Consider the following 13,007-nt stretch of genomic DNA (forward strand, 5'->3'; position numbering starts at 1 on the left):
CGTGAGCTGAGCTCAAGGAGATAACCTTACCCTGGCTAATGCATTAGTTTTCAGCTCCCTTTTAATTCTGATTGAAATACATTGGTTAAATGGACTTTTTTTTGCTGTTTTATGATTTACTGTTTTAAAACTTTAGAACTTTGCTAACATTCACTTTCTTTCTCAATTTCAGAGGCTATCTGAGTTTAATTGTTTTAGAATGTTCAATTTTTTCTTAAATGTTTAAAGTGTCAATCAGTTGGTGGTTACCCCAATGCCTGTTTTGCAAGTAAGTCAAACAATTGTTGATAGTTACCTGGTTACCTTTGCAGAAAAGTGTTGTTATATGAAATTTAAGAACTCATATGTGCGAAAAATTTAAAAAGCGGAATATTTTCTAAAATTTTAATAGTCCTTAGCAACTCATTACTCCTACATCCATGCTCCCTACCATTTCCGATATGGCGGACGACTTTTATCGGGAGCCATTTCTCGGTACACAATGGGTTATCACTCAGATTACATAAACAGCTCATACTATGAGGGCAGTTCAATAAGTATTCATGTTCCGATCGAAAACGCTATTTATTTCTAAAATAATTTATTTTTCAACCGTTTCGCTTTTCAGGACATACTCTTTTTTCAGATCCCGACTATTTGTTTAACCTCTCCAGGCAATAAAAACCAATTTTTAATATATAATTCTGTCTGAAGGATGAGATCATTTGAGCAGAATTCATTACCTGTAAAATATGAAGAGTGCAGCAGCAGTTCGTAACACAGTCAACACAGCTTTCTCGGTGGTGACTCCAAATGAATGGGCTACCGCATTGTTGTCGAAACAGTACGTTCTCTTTCGTGAAACTGAACAATGTTTCCTTCAGCGGGGGAATAGGGTCCCGCACTGGAACCAATCACGAATTAAATTTTGAATAAAAATCGTCAGCAATGGCGACCGGTGACTTTCTGTACAAAGGGTCACCACGGTTTTGCTAACGACCCAATCAAAGGCACCTGCAGCAGCGGACAGGGATTTGACGCACGCTCTCCCCCTTACGTCTGGAACATAGCGCCTAAAAAGCCGAAGAACGACCAGTGATCAGCGAGGATGCAGTAGGAGACCACTGCACACAGCGTGTATCTGCAGGCAGGGCAGGTTCGAGAACATTTTCAACACAACTCCTAACATGTCACTTGGCGCTCCTGCCCATTCCCTCTGACATAAGTTGCTTTCTCCTTTGATTCATTTTTGGATTCCTTTTTAAAATAAATCTAAATGTAGTGACCGTGGACATGCGTTGGTTTTTCTTTTTAAATAAGTTTTAAGTGGGCATTCCACTGTAAGAGAAATAAATTCGTGAATCTAGTTCCTGTGCAAAACACTTTATTTCCATTTGAGATAATTAGATAATTCCTAAGATATTTAAAAGCTTTTAGCGAAAGCAGAAATAAGTAGATTTATTGTATTGTTCAAGCTTAAATAAAAATGTCCTACCTATTAAACTGGATAAAAAAACATAAAATTTCATTTCTTAAAAACGTTATGGGATATCTGATTCTATAACACACGAATAAATTTACCTTCCATACGAAAAAGTGGAACAGAATAACAGAAACATAGGACACTGGTGAACTATAAATTTGTATGTTCTACGTGATGAAAAGTCACCAGGTACTACTTAAATTTTGAAAATTTCCCATAAAATAGTTGTAAATTTATAAGAATGGTCAAAATGTTTATCAACGCAACTGAAAGGGGAATCACTGATTTTTGTGTGTTACGAAAGAGAATTCACGTGGTGGATTAGGGTTCGAATGCTGGTTACAGCACAAGTATCAATTGGCGCATCTGTCACTGAAAAGGCATCACATAAAACTATTTTCTGCAAGCTGTGAACCATACCACGTTTATTATGCCTTCATTTATCTATTTATAATCACTACAAAAAGTTTTGTAATTGTAAATACAGAACGAATCACAGTTAATAGTGAACTCTCTAATATATGAAAGAATACGATAACACAAGCAAGAACTTTCCAGTTAACGTTGGTTCACTAACGGACTGTTTCCCACATACTTGGGAATGTGTGGAACTCATGTCAGTAGCAAATATAGTCCCAGTCAGCACAAAAGGGGAGAGGATTCGACAAGAATGAGAAAGTAGGGCAGACAGTTGCTGTAAACAGTTCAGTGATCGGATTCTTTTCATCCGAATCGAAAGCAAACCAATGCAAACAACATGGTTTAGTTTCCGTATATATGTCAGTGTCATAAACAAATAGAGATAGTACGTGGAGATACTGGACGTATGAAGGGAGATGAAAATTTAATAATCAAAAAATAGCTCTGAGCACTACGGGACTTAACATTTGAGATCATCAGTCCCCTAGAACTTAGAACTACGTAACCCTAACTAACCTAAGGACATCACACACATCCATGCCCGAGGCAGGATTCGAACCTGCGACCGTAGCGGTCGCGCGGTTCCGGACTACAGCGCCTAGAACCGCATGCGCATGGCCACCGCGGCCGGCTTTAATAATCATAGGTGCCCTGAGACTATAGTTGGGGAAGGAATGCACGACAGAGATACAGTAGAATATGGACTCGCCAGTAGGACTGAGAGAGGAATAGGTGGAGTTCTGCAATGAATTTCGTCTAGTAATAGCGAATAAATTGTTCAAAAATCACAAGTAGAGGAATTGTCCCTGGAGATGTCCTGGAGACACAAGAAGATTCCAGTTGGGTTTTATCATAGTCGGGCACAGATTCCGAAATCAGATATTGAAATGTAAGGCGTACGCAGGAGCGGATATAGACACACATAAAAATTTAGTAATCAGAAGAGTAGACTTACGCTCAAGAAAATCTACCAGAAGAATTAATGTGGAAGGGAGTGGGATACCGAAGTACTGGGGAATGATGCGGTACAGTTGAAGTTCTCTAACGCCGTAGACACTGTCACAAGGCTGCGATAATGAATAACACAATGGACACTTCTGTTGAGGAGGATTGGACATCTCGAAAAACAACACTTGCAGAAGTTGGAAATATGTGGTGTTCGTTTTGTAAACATAAAAAACGCCTTTTTCTTGCTGCAATGTATCTTATTTGTTCAAGAGGCGCTTCAGCTTTTACTTTAAGGTACCTTCAGTAGAATCTAGAATGATACATTTTTGTTTTGATACGCGGTATTTGCAGATTATGAAACATTACACGTCTGGTTTTTTTTAAATCTAAATAACTGATTACTTACGCATTTTCCCTCATCTGGCCACACACTCGAGGTCACGCTATAGCTTCACTTACAAAACATAAGCACGTTTCCACGTCACGAACTTCTTCCTTCGCAATTTTCATGTTCTTTGTGTCAACTGCTGTGGATCGCTATTATTCTTTTGTCACTAGCTGTAGATATTTCACAGGAAATTGTGATTCTAAAGTCGTAACTACTGTGTGTTCACCTTGTCTCTTTATATTTGGCTTGTTTATGAGCATGTTGACAACCTAACGAAGCATTTGCTGAAAACTAACGTCTGTTCTCTCTCTCTCTCTCTCTCTCTCTCTCTCTCTCTCTGTGTGCGTGTGTGTTTGTATGTGTGTAATAGGGAGAGAGAGAGCCATTTATCTTGACCACCCTAAATAACTGTTTGTCCAGATGCGAATTACAAAATCATTCAAGCAAATGTTCTTTAGCCGTCAAGGGGACATCAGTCGGCATGATTGCCTTCGTTGTCGCTTTGTTGTTGACAAAGTTATGAACAGCGGTACGACTTTTTTAAATGACACCCTGTACTTTTTATTCGGTAATTCATTTCCCCTCCTAAACACCTATTAAAAAATGTATCACAGTGTACCATTCACTGAAACGCAATGTTGTTAATTACAGGGCTATTACAAATGATTGAAGCGATTTCATAAATTCACTGTAGCTCCATTCATTGACATATGATCACGACACACTACAGATACGTAGAAAAACTCATAAAGTTTTGTTCGGCTGAAGCCACACTTCGGGTTTCTGCCGCCAGAGCGCTCGAGAGCGCAGTGAGACAAAATGGCGACAGGAGCCGAGAAAGCGTATGTCGTGCTTGAAATGCACTCACATCAGTGAGTCATAACAGTGCAACGACACTTCAGGACGAAGTTCAACAAAGATCCACCAACTGCTAACTCCATTCGGCGATGGTATGCGCAGTTTAAAGCTTCTGGATGCCTCTGTAAGGGGAAATCGACGGGTCGGCCTGCAGTGAGCGAAGAAACGGTTGAAAGCGTGCGGGCAAGTTTCACGCGTAGCCCGCGGAAGTCGACGAATAAAGCAAGCAGGAAGCTAAACGTACCACAGCCGACGGTTAGGAAAATCTTACGGAAAACGCTAAAGCAGAAGCCTTACCGTTTACAATTGCTACAAGCCCTGACACCCAATGACAAAGTCAAACGCTTTGAATTTTCGGCGCGGTTGCAACAGCTCATGGAAGAGGATGCGTTCAGTGCGAAACTTGTTTTCAGTGATGAAGCAACATTTTTTCTTAATGGTGAAGTGAACAGACACAATGTGCGAATCTGGGCGGTAGAGAATCCTCACGCATTCGTGCAGCAAATTCGCAGTTCACCAAAAGTTAACGTGTTTTGTGCAATCTCACGGTTTAAAGTTTACGGCCCCTTTTTCTTCTGCGAAAAAAACGTTACAGGACACGTGTATCTGGACATGCTGGAAAATTGGCTCATGCCACAACTGGAGACCGACAGCGCCGACTTCATCTTTCAACAGGATGGTGCTCCACTGCACTTCCATCATGATGTTCAGCATTTCTTAAACAGGAGATTGGAAAACCGATGGATCGGTCGTGGTGGAGATCATGATCAGCAATTCATGTCATGGCCTCCACGCTCTCCCGACTTAACCCCATGCGATTTCTTTCTGTGGGGTTATGTGGAAGATTCAGTGATTACACCTCCTCTACCAAGAAACGTACCAGAACTGCGAGCTCGCATCAACGATGCTTTCGAACTCATTGATGGGGACATGCTGCGCCAAGTGTGGGAGGAACTTGATTATCGGCTTGATGTCTGCCGAATCACTAAAGGGGCACATATCGAACATTTGTGAATGCCTAAAAAAACTTTTTGAGTTTTTGTATGTGTGTGCAAAGCATTGTGAAAATATCTCAAATAATAAAGTTATTGTAGAGCTGTGAAATCGCTTCAATCATTTGTAATAAACCTGTACATGACTCAACACTGACGTCGACGCTCCCGGCGCTTAGTGCAGGTACTCGGGGTAATGGAACACATCCACGTGCTGACGTTGACAGAGGACAAATGTAAACATAAATAAAACGCACACTGTCATTCGGTCAACCATCGTCAGTTGAAGAGCTGTGTGAGTAGAATATACACAGACGAAGAGAAGGTAGAAATGCTACTCATTATGGGGAATGTGAGTTAGCAGAACGGTAATTGCAATACTGTTTTCTTATTTACGGGTACATTTAATACAGTAGTTTAGTCCTTTTAAATACTGTTGTATAGAGTAGGCATACAGTAAAGGCTGCCCTTGCTACAAACTGCATCGACATAACGTTTCTTTTATTGTTGTTGTTGAAGGTAGGCGAAATGCTATGCAGGCAGCTGAACTGTACAGAGAGCGATATAATGACAAGAACCCACCTTCCCGACGAATGTTTTCTCCTCTTGTTGTGATGCTTCAGGAAACGGGAAGTTTCAACTCACAACAACGTAATCGTCGTAGTACTCGCACAGACGAAGTTACTATTCTTGCTTCCGTTGCTATGAATCCACATGTGAGCACACAACAGCTTGAACACGAGATTGGCGTTCCTAAGACCAGCGTACGTCGCATTTTTACACGTCACCGGTTCCATCCTTAGCTTGTACACCTACATCAAGAATTGCATGGGAATGATTTCCAGAATCGTGTACAGTTCTGTCAGTGGGCAAATCAGCAAATCCTCGCCAACTCGAACTTCTTCCCCAATGTTCTATTTACCGATGAATGTTTCTTTTCAAACACAGGACAGGTACATACAAGGAACATGCATTATTGGTCCAGCGACAACCCACGATGACGTAGACAGGTGGAACATCAGCGTCAATGAAGAGTTAACGTCTAGTGTGGGATGCTTGGTACTACAATTATTGACTCTTATTTCATCAACGGTAGTCTAAAAAGTACTGCGTATGCCAGCTTCCTCAAACGAATTCTTCTTCCTCTTCTCGATAAGTGCCGCTAAGAACCAGAATGCTTATGTGATATCAACACGATGGATGTCCAGCACATAATGCCTTGCGTGCACGTCGATCAAAAATGGTTCAAATGGCTCTGAGCACTATGGGACTTAACATCTGAGGTCATCAGTCCCCTAGAACTTAGAAGTACTTGAACCTAAGTAACCTAAGGACATCACACACATCCATGCCAGAGGCAGGATTTGAACCTGTGACCGTAGCGGTCGCATGGTACCAGACTGAAGAGCCTAGAACCGCTCGGCCACACTCGCCGGTGCTTGCACGTCGTGTTCTCAACCGAAGGTATCCTGTCAGATGGATTGGTTGAGGAGGAACAGTTACTTGGCCTGCTAGGTCTCCTGATTTAAATCCTCTAGACTTTTTTGTTTGGGGTTGCAATATCGCGATATTCCAACAACTCCAGAGGAAAGGCAGGAACGTATCGTGCTTGCTTGTAACTCTCTTCTGCAGGCAACACTGGAAGCAGTGAATAATTCTTTCATTCATCGAGTGCACCAGTGTATCGGTGTCTAGCGTCACCACTTTGAACACCTTTGAATGTTCTACTTCTGGGGAATGGTACAGGAGAGTCAAAGTCAATTTTGTGTTACGTTTTTAGTTGGTTTACATTTGTTTTCTGACAACTCCAGCAAGTGGACGAGTTTGTGATCCCGGGCTCAAAGTCAGTGTTCTGCTATGTTATTAATACCGTTGTGATTCAGTGAATGGTACCCAGTGATACATTATTGAATAGGTCTTTAGGAGAGGAAATGAATTACCGAAAAAAATAGAGGGTGCCATTTAAAAAAGTCATGCCGCTGTTCATATCTTTGTAAAAAAACAGAGCTACAACGAAGAAAATCAAATGGTTGAAATGGCTCTGAGCACTATGGGACTTAACATCTGAGGTCGTCAGTCCCCTAGAACTTTGAACTACTTAAATCTAACTAACCTAAGGACGTCACACACATCCATGCCCGAGGCAGTATTCGAACCTGCGACCGTAGCGGTCGCGCGTTTCCAGACTGAAGCGCCTAGAACCGCTTCGCCACCGCGGCCGGCGCTACAACGAAGACAATCATGCTTATTTATGTCCCCCTGACGGCTAAAGAACATTTGCTTGAACATTTTCTAATTTGCATCTGGACAAATAGTTATTTGGTGTGGTCATGATAAATGGGACCCCCTGTATATGTTTGGGTTTGGGGGCGAGGGGTGACTAGTCACGGTGAGCTGTAAAAAGTTGAATGTGGATGTGACAGCTGTCAGAGAGTGGTTGAAAGTTTTTATGTTCAGCTGACGTGAGTTTGAATGTTTGAATGTTTTGGGGAGGGGTTCACGGAGGGGTGAGGGGAAAAGGTTGGGTGGTATTACTATAATAATTGTCATTTCTTGGAGTGTTTTTATGCTGTTTTATCTGTTGATGTATACAGTGAGCAGGGTTTTCTTTCTGCTTTATTTTTTTGTAAGTGGTACTTTTCTTGCAGGGTTTGAAGTTTTTTTATTGTTTATTGTAATTATTTTCATATCTACTTCTCTAGAGGCTAGTCGTGATAGTGTTCTCTTAGTTCTTCTGCAAATGTGGACTGATTTGTCCCACCCATATAAACTCGTTAGATATACGTAGGCCTACAAGAAACGTAACTGGAAAGAAACTTTGGGTAACAGAAAAGATACTGCCGCTGATCGATGAAATATAGTTCACAAATGTTGGGGAAAAGACGGGAATACAGCTCAATAAGTCACTGAGCTGATATGATGGTATGGCGTCACTGACCGGTCGTAGTTCTGGCCGCTGGCGTTCTTCGGCCGTCTTTCTATTTGGCGTCACTTCAGCGACTTGGGCGTCGATGAAGATTAGATGTAATGGCTAGGACAACACAAAACAGCATGTCCTCAAGCGAAGAAAGGCTCCGACCCGGGACCTCGTGAACAAGTGGTAGACCACCACCTGCGGACATACAGGGTGTTCGGAACTTCCCTTTGCAGATTTCTGCGACTTGTAGAGGGGAGTGAGTACATAACGTTATGAATAAGAACCTATGTCTGGAAACGTATCGTTTCCGTACTACGGTTGTTTGGAAACTTGCTTGCTGGGTAGGTATGTGTGGTGTGCGTACTGTAAGACCTTTGGTACACACACCATCAGATTATTTGACTTGTCGCTCTAACGAAGTAGGCGAGTGTCAGCAATATGTCTCGTGGTCTTATCGTGGCGTGTTTATCTTCTGCCGTTAGGTCAGACAATAGAAATGCCACTTGCACGCTTAGAGTAGCAGATTGACGGTGACCAACTTTAAACAGAACTTGAATAATTTTCACACACATGTATTAAAATAATAAAAAGCATAGACATTACGTAACTTGATTCTGGATGCTATTTACAATTGACAATCTGAAGTTCCTTTGGTCTTGGTACGTTATTCCTATTCTCACATATCTCTGATACTTGACAAAGGGTCTATTCATTTATCTTCATGGCTATGTACAGAAACATTGTAATCTTATTAGGCGCAGACTGAAACTTGACTATGGAGTGGTACAGACTAATGCAAACTGGTAAAGACTGGTGCAGACAAATGCAGACTGACTAATCGGAGGTCTGTACACTCGTTATAATGCCTCGCGCGTTCAGATATCACTGCACGAGTGTGATCCACGAGGATAAAAGGTTCTATGTTAGGAGCAATCTCATTGGCTGCGTTACATATTAATACGCGGATCGGCGGAAGCAGAATTTGGTCTGTCTCTATGGCAGCGACATCTCGTAGTGCGGAGACGGACGAGCGCTGCGCCTGCGCTGTTGTGCTTAGCGGGGCGCGCTCTAGTGGGAAAGTTGTGTATGCGCTGGCTACGCGGAACTATGTACACAACAGTATGCGACAGGATAGTCATGGTGGGGGGTGTTCAATTCCGATCGGCTAATGTCACTTGACACCTATCCTACCTCTCTAAGCCAGGTTTGAGCCTCCTTCGTGTGAGTGTTAGAGCAACATGTTTGAGAACACATTTTCAAAATATAACAAGATTGTACTGCATCACGTTGAAGAGAACCCGTCTACGAGTACACAAGCAATTTCTTTAGTTATAAATGAGTGGAACTGTAAGACAAACGATGAACTGGGTCACGCCTAATCAGTTAGTTGAAAAAGTGGTTGCGTCACCAACATATTTTCAAATGGTTGCCCCACGGAAACGGTACGTTTCCAATTCATAATATTATCTACTCACTTCCCTCTACGAACCCTAGAAGTCGTAACAGGTGTTTCCTAATTTCCTCTATAAATCACTTAGGAACGAAATAAATAGAAAGTGTCACGAAGCCAAGGCAAAATAGCTGCAGGAAAAATGTGAAGAAATCGAAAAGTAAGTAGTCATCAGGAAGACTGGTTGAACATTTGGTAAAATTAAAAGCAAAGTCGCCAACTTCGAGAGTGAAACAGGGATTCTACTTACTGCTAAAGGCAGGTGCAAAGAGCACACTGAACGCCTCTACCATTGAAAGGAACTGTCCAATGACGTGACAGAAGAAGAAATGGGAATCCATACTGAAGACATAGGGTATCAAGATTAAAGTCAGAGTTTAACAGCGTTTTGGAAGACATGCGACGAAATAAGACGACAGACATGGATAACATTCCTTCGGAATTTATAAAATCATTCGGGGAAGTGGCAACCGAATAGCTATTCAGTTCGGTTTGTGGAATCTAAGGGTCTGGAGACATACCGTCAGACTTTTGACAAAATATCATCCTCATAATCCCGAAGATGGAAAGAACAGGTAAGTGTGAGATCTATCGCACAATCCACTTAACAGCTGTAACGATACAATCCTCAAGCCCCGGTATTAAAGGATGGTTATAATTAAACTTTCACTAGTTGTGTCAGTGTAGGAGAAAAACGTTTTACCATAGGGGTACCCAACTATATAGGTACCATAATATCCCAATTACAGAAACCCTAATAAACAACCCTTTGTTGTAGAAGGAGTAGGAAAATTAGTCATCCTGACAGTGGCGTCAGATACCGACGACAAAATTTACCCTTGTGATAATTTGATCAACAGGAATGTCATGTGAATAATAATATTTATCACCAAATAGAGACTGAATAAAAGAATGATAGGATACGCAACAAAAACATCAAAGAAAGAATTGCAAAATAATTAATAACGAAGGTTAAAGCCCAGATGGTAAATTGGCCAAAGATAACATTTACCATAGAAGAGAGTTGTAGCCACATCGAAAAGGAAGTTCGATGTGACTACAATGGAATTCGGAAATGGAAATGTTAGCTTCAGTTGCTATCTAGCCGCTCTCTAGTACTACTCCGATAGTAGCATGCGTGTAAGCGCTACTAGATTCTTTTAAGCTAATCGGAAGTTTGAAAGTTTTGGGATATAGACTGAAGTATTATTCAGAAGTCATACAAAAGCAAAGTCATCTTCACTGTTAGCAGGATAACGGGATACCGGAGATTCGTGCCGAAATTAAATAGTTTGAGATTTGTGATGGGATTTAGCCTTAGTGACACGGAATAAGCACGACCATTCAGGGAGATTAAAAAGAAATATCGCCGACAGAAAAATAATTATTACTCTCGAGTAGGTAACAGACAAACGCAAACACGAAGAACGTACAATTGCATCGAGTTGTCAGAAGTTATCGTCAACGACAGGATTACTGATTCAAACGGAAGCAGTTCCCTGAGTGAGAAATCGATGTGCGTGCTCAGCATAGGGACAATTAATTACAAGGAACAGTAAAATTAGATTCAAACTCTTATTCTTCTTGTCGCCTACATAATTGAATAGACATTGTCATGTGTATTAGTGAAAATTAATAGACTAGTTGAATATTATGAAGTGAAAAGTGAATTCCTGATTGTTTAACAGTGAGCAGTTATCGATTTGTCGCAAGATAACGACGCATTCTGAACATTGCTTAAGTATATGTTATCTCTGGAATTGCGTCGTGTAATTATTGAAAACGCGACGTAGCGACGTCTTGGCGACGGAATAACAATTTATCAACTTAACATCCTCGCAATTCCATAATGTGGCCACGACTTGGGTGATGGATTGAAGATTCAAGACTTTACATTATTAATATTCGACAACCGGGCATAATAAAAAGAAGAACTACAGTTAGCCAGTTCGCGCAAGCTGAAAAGTCTGTCGCGGACTCACAACAAAAGAAAACTGGTGGTCATCATTCCAGGTCAAGGGAGTCGTCGCGTCATCGAGGGGTGCAATTGCCGCGTTTATCAAAGAAGCAACAGCGGCTTACACATTCTGACGTCTTGCTCTATTGAAATATTGACATTAATCAGGAAAGACGGTGTCTGAAATATGACCAAACCACGCGAGGAGTTTGCGTTTTTCTGCTAGTTACAGGGTGGCCTTGTCGTGAGCGACGGACGCCATTCCAAATACCGACTGGGGCAATCATCGGCACCGAGTTGTATCAACTCTAAGGAGACTCGACATCACAGTACGTACAAACCGTTTTTCAGTTAGGGCAACTATAGGTTACATTATAAATTGTCACTGTAAAGAAATTTCCAAAAATTCTCGCAAATAATCTTCAAAAGTACTTCAAAAAGATTTTTGAAAATGAATGAAAATACTTCGCGGCCGCATTTGCTGTCTAGAGGTTCGTTTATTAGGGAACACCTTAATAAAGGAACCTCTATACAACTAGCGAGCAACGGCCTTGCCGCAGTGGATGCACCGGTTCCCGTGAGATCACCGAAGTTCAGCACTGTCGGGCGTGGTCGGTACTTGGATGGGTGACCACCTGGGCCGTCATGCGCTGTTGCTATTTTTAGGGGTGCACTCAGCCTCGTGATGCCAATTGAGGAGCTACTCGACCGAATACTAGCGGCTTCGGTCAAAGAAAACCATCATAACGACTGGGAGAGAGGTGTGCTGACCTCACTTCCCTCCTATCCGCATCCTCCATGAGGATGACACGGCGGTCGGATGGCCCCGGTAAGCCACTCGTGGCCCGAAGACGGAGTGCTATACAACTAATGTGGCTTTTTTGAATTTTCATTATTTAAAAAAAAGGATATTTAAGATTACTTTGGAGAAGTTTCGGGAGTTTATTTACAGTACTAATTTATAGGAATGATGCACAGACTGTATACTGCAGGATTTGCGTCATTAGTAGTGTTAGGGGCCGGTGCCTAAGGGCTGAAACACGAGCACCGTTCTGCACCACAGCTGCAAAATGGCTCTCAGCACTATGGGACTTAACATCTATGGTCATCAGTCCCCTATAACTTAGAACTTCTTAAACCTAACTAACCTAAGGACGTCACACAACACCCAGTCATCACGAGGCAGAGAAAATCCCTCACCCCGCCGGGAATCGAACCCGGGAACCCGGGCGTGGGAAGTGAGAACGCTACCACACGACCACAAGCTGCGGACCCACAGCTGCAGACAGTCGATGTGTGTCTGGGCTAGGTGAACAGGGCTTTACATCTACATCAACATCTACAACTACATCTATACTCTGCAAACCACCGTGAGCTGCATGGCAGAGGTTACCTCCCACTGTACTATTGACTATGGTTTCTTCTTGTTCCATTCACGTATGGACTGCGGAACGAATAATCGTTTGAATTTGTACGTGCAGTTATTATTCTAATCATATCCTCACGATCCCTGTGTGAGCGATACGTAGGGCGTTGTAGCATATCCGCAGAGTAATCGTTTAAAGCCGTTTCTTTAAACTCAGTTAATAGACTTTCTCGGGATAGCTTACGGCTG

At 42.0% G+C, this 13,007-nt stretch overlaps 1 pseudogene; it reads left to right on the forward strand.

Moving 5' to 3' along the window:
- Positions 1 to 11,933: 11,933 nt before the first annotated feature.
- LOC124623555 lies at positions 11,934 to 12,051 on the forward strand (annotated as a pseudogene).
- Positions 12,052 to 13,007: the final 956 nt, after the last annotated feature.

Source organism: Schistocerca americana, chromosome 7, assembly GCF_021461395.2.
Source record: "Schistocerca americana isolate TAMUIC-IGC-003095 chromosome 7, iqSchAmer2.1, whole genome shotgun sequence".
Lineage (NCBI taxonomy): Eukaryota > Metazoa > Arthropoda > Insecta > Orthoptera > Acrididae > Schistocerca > Schistocerca americana.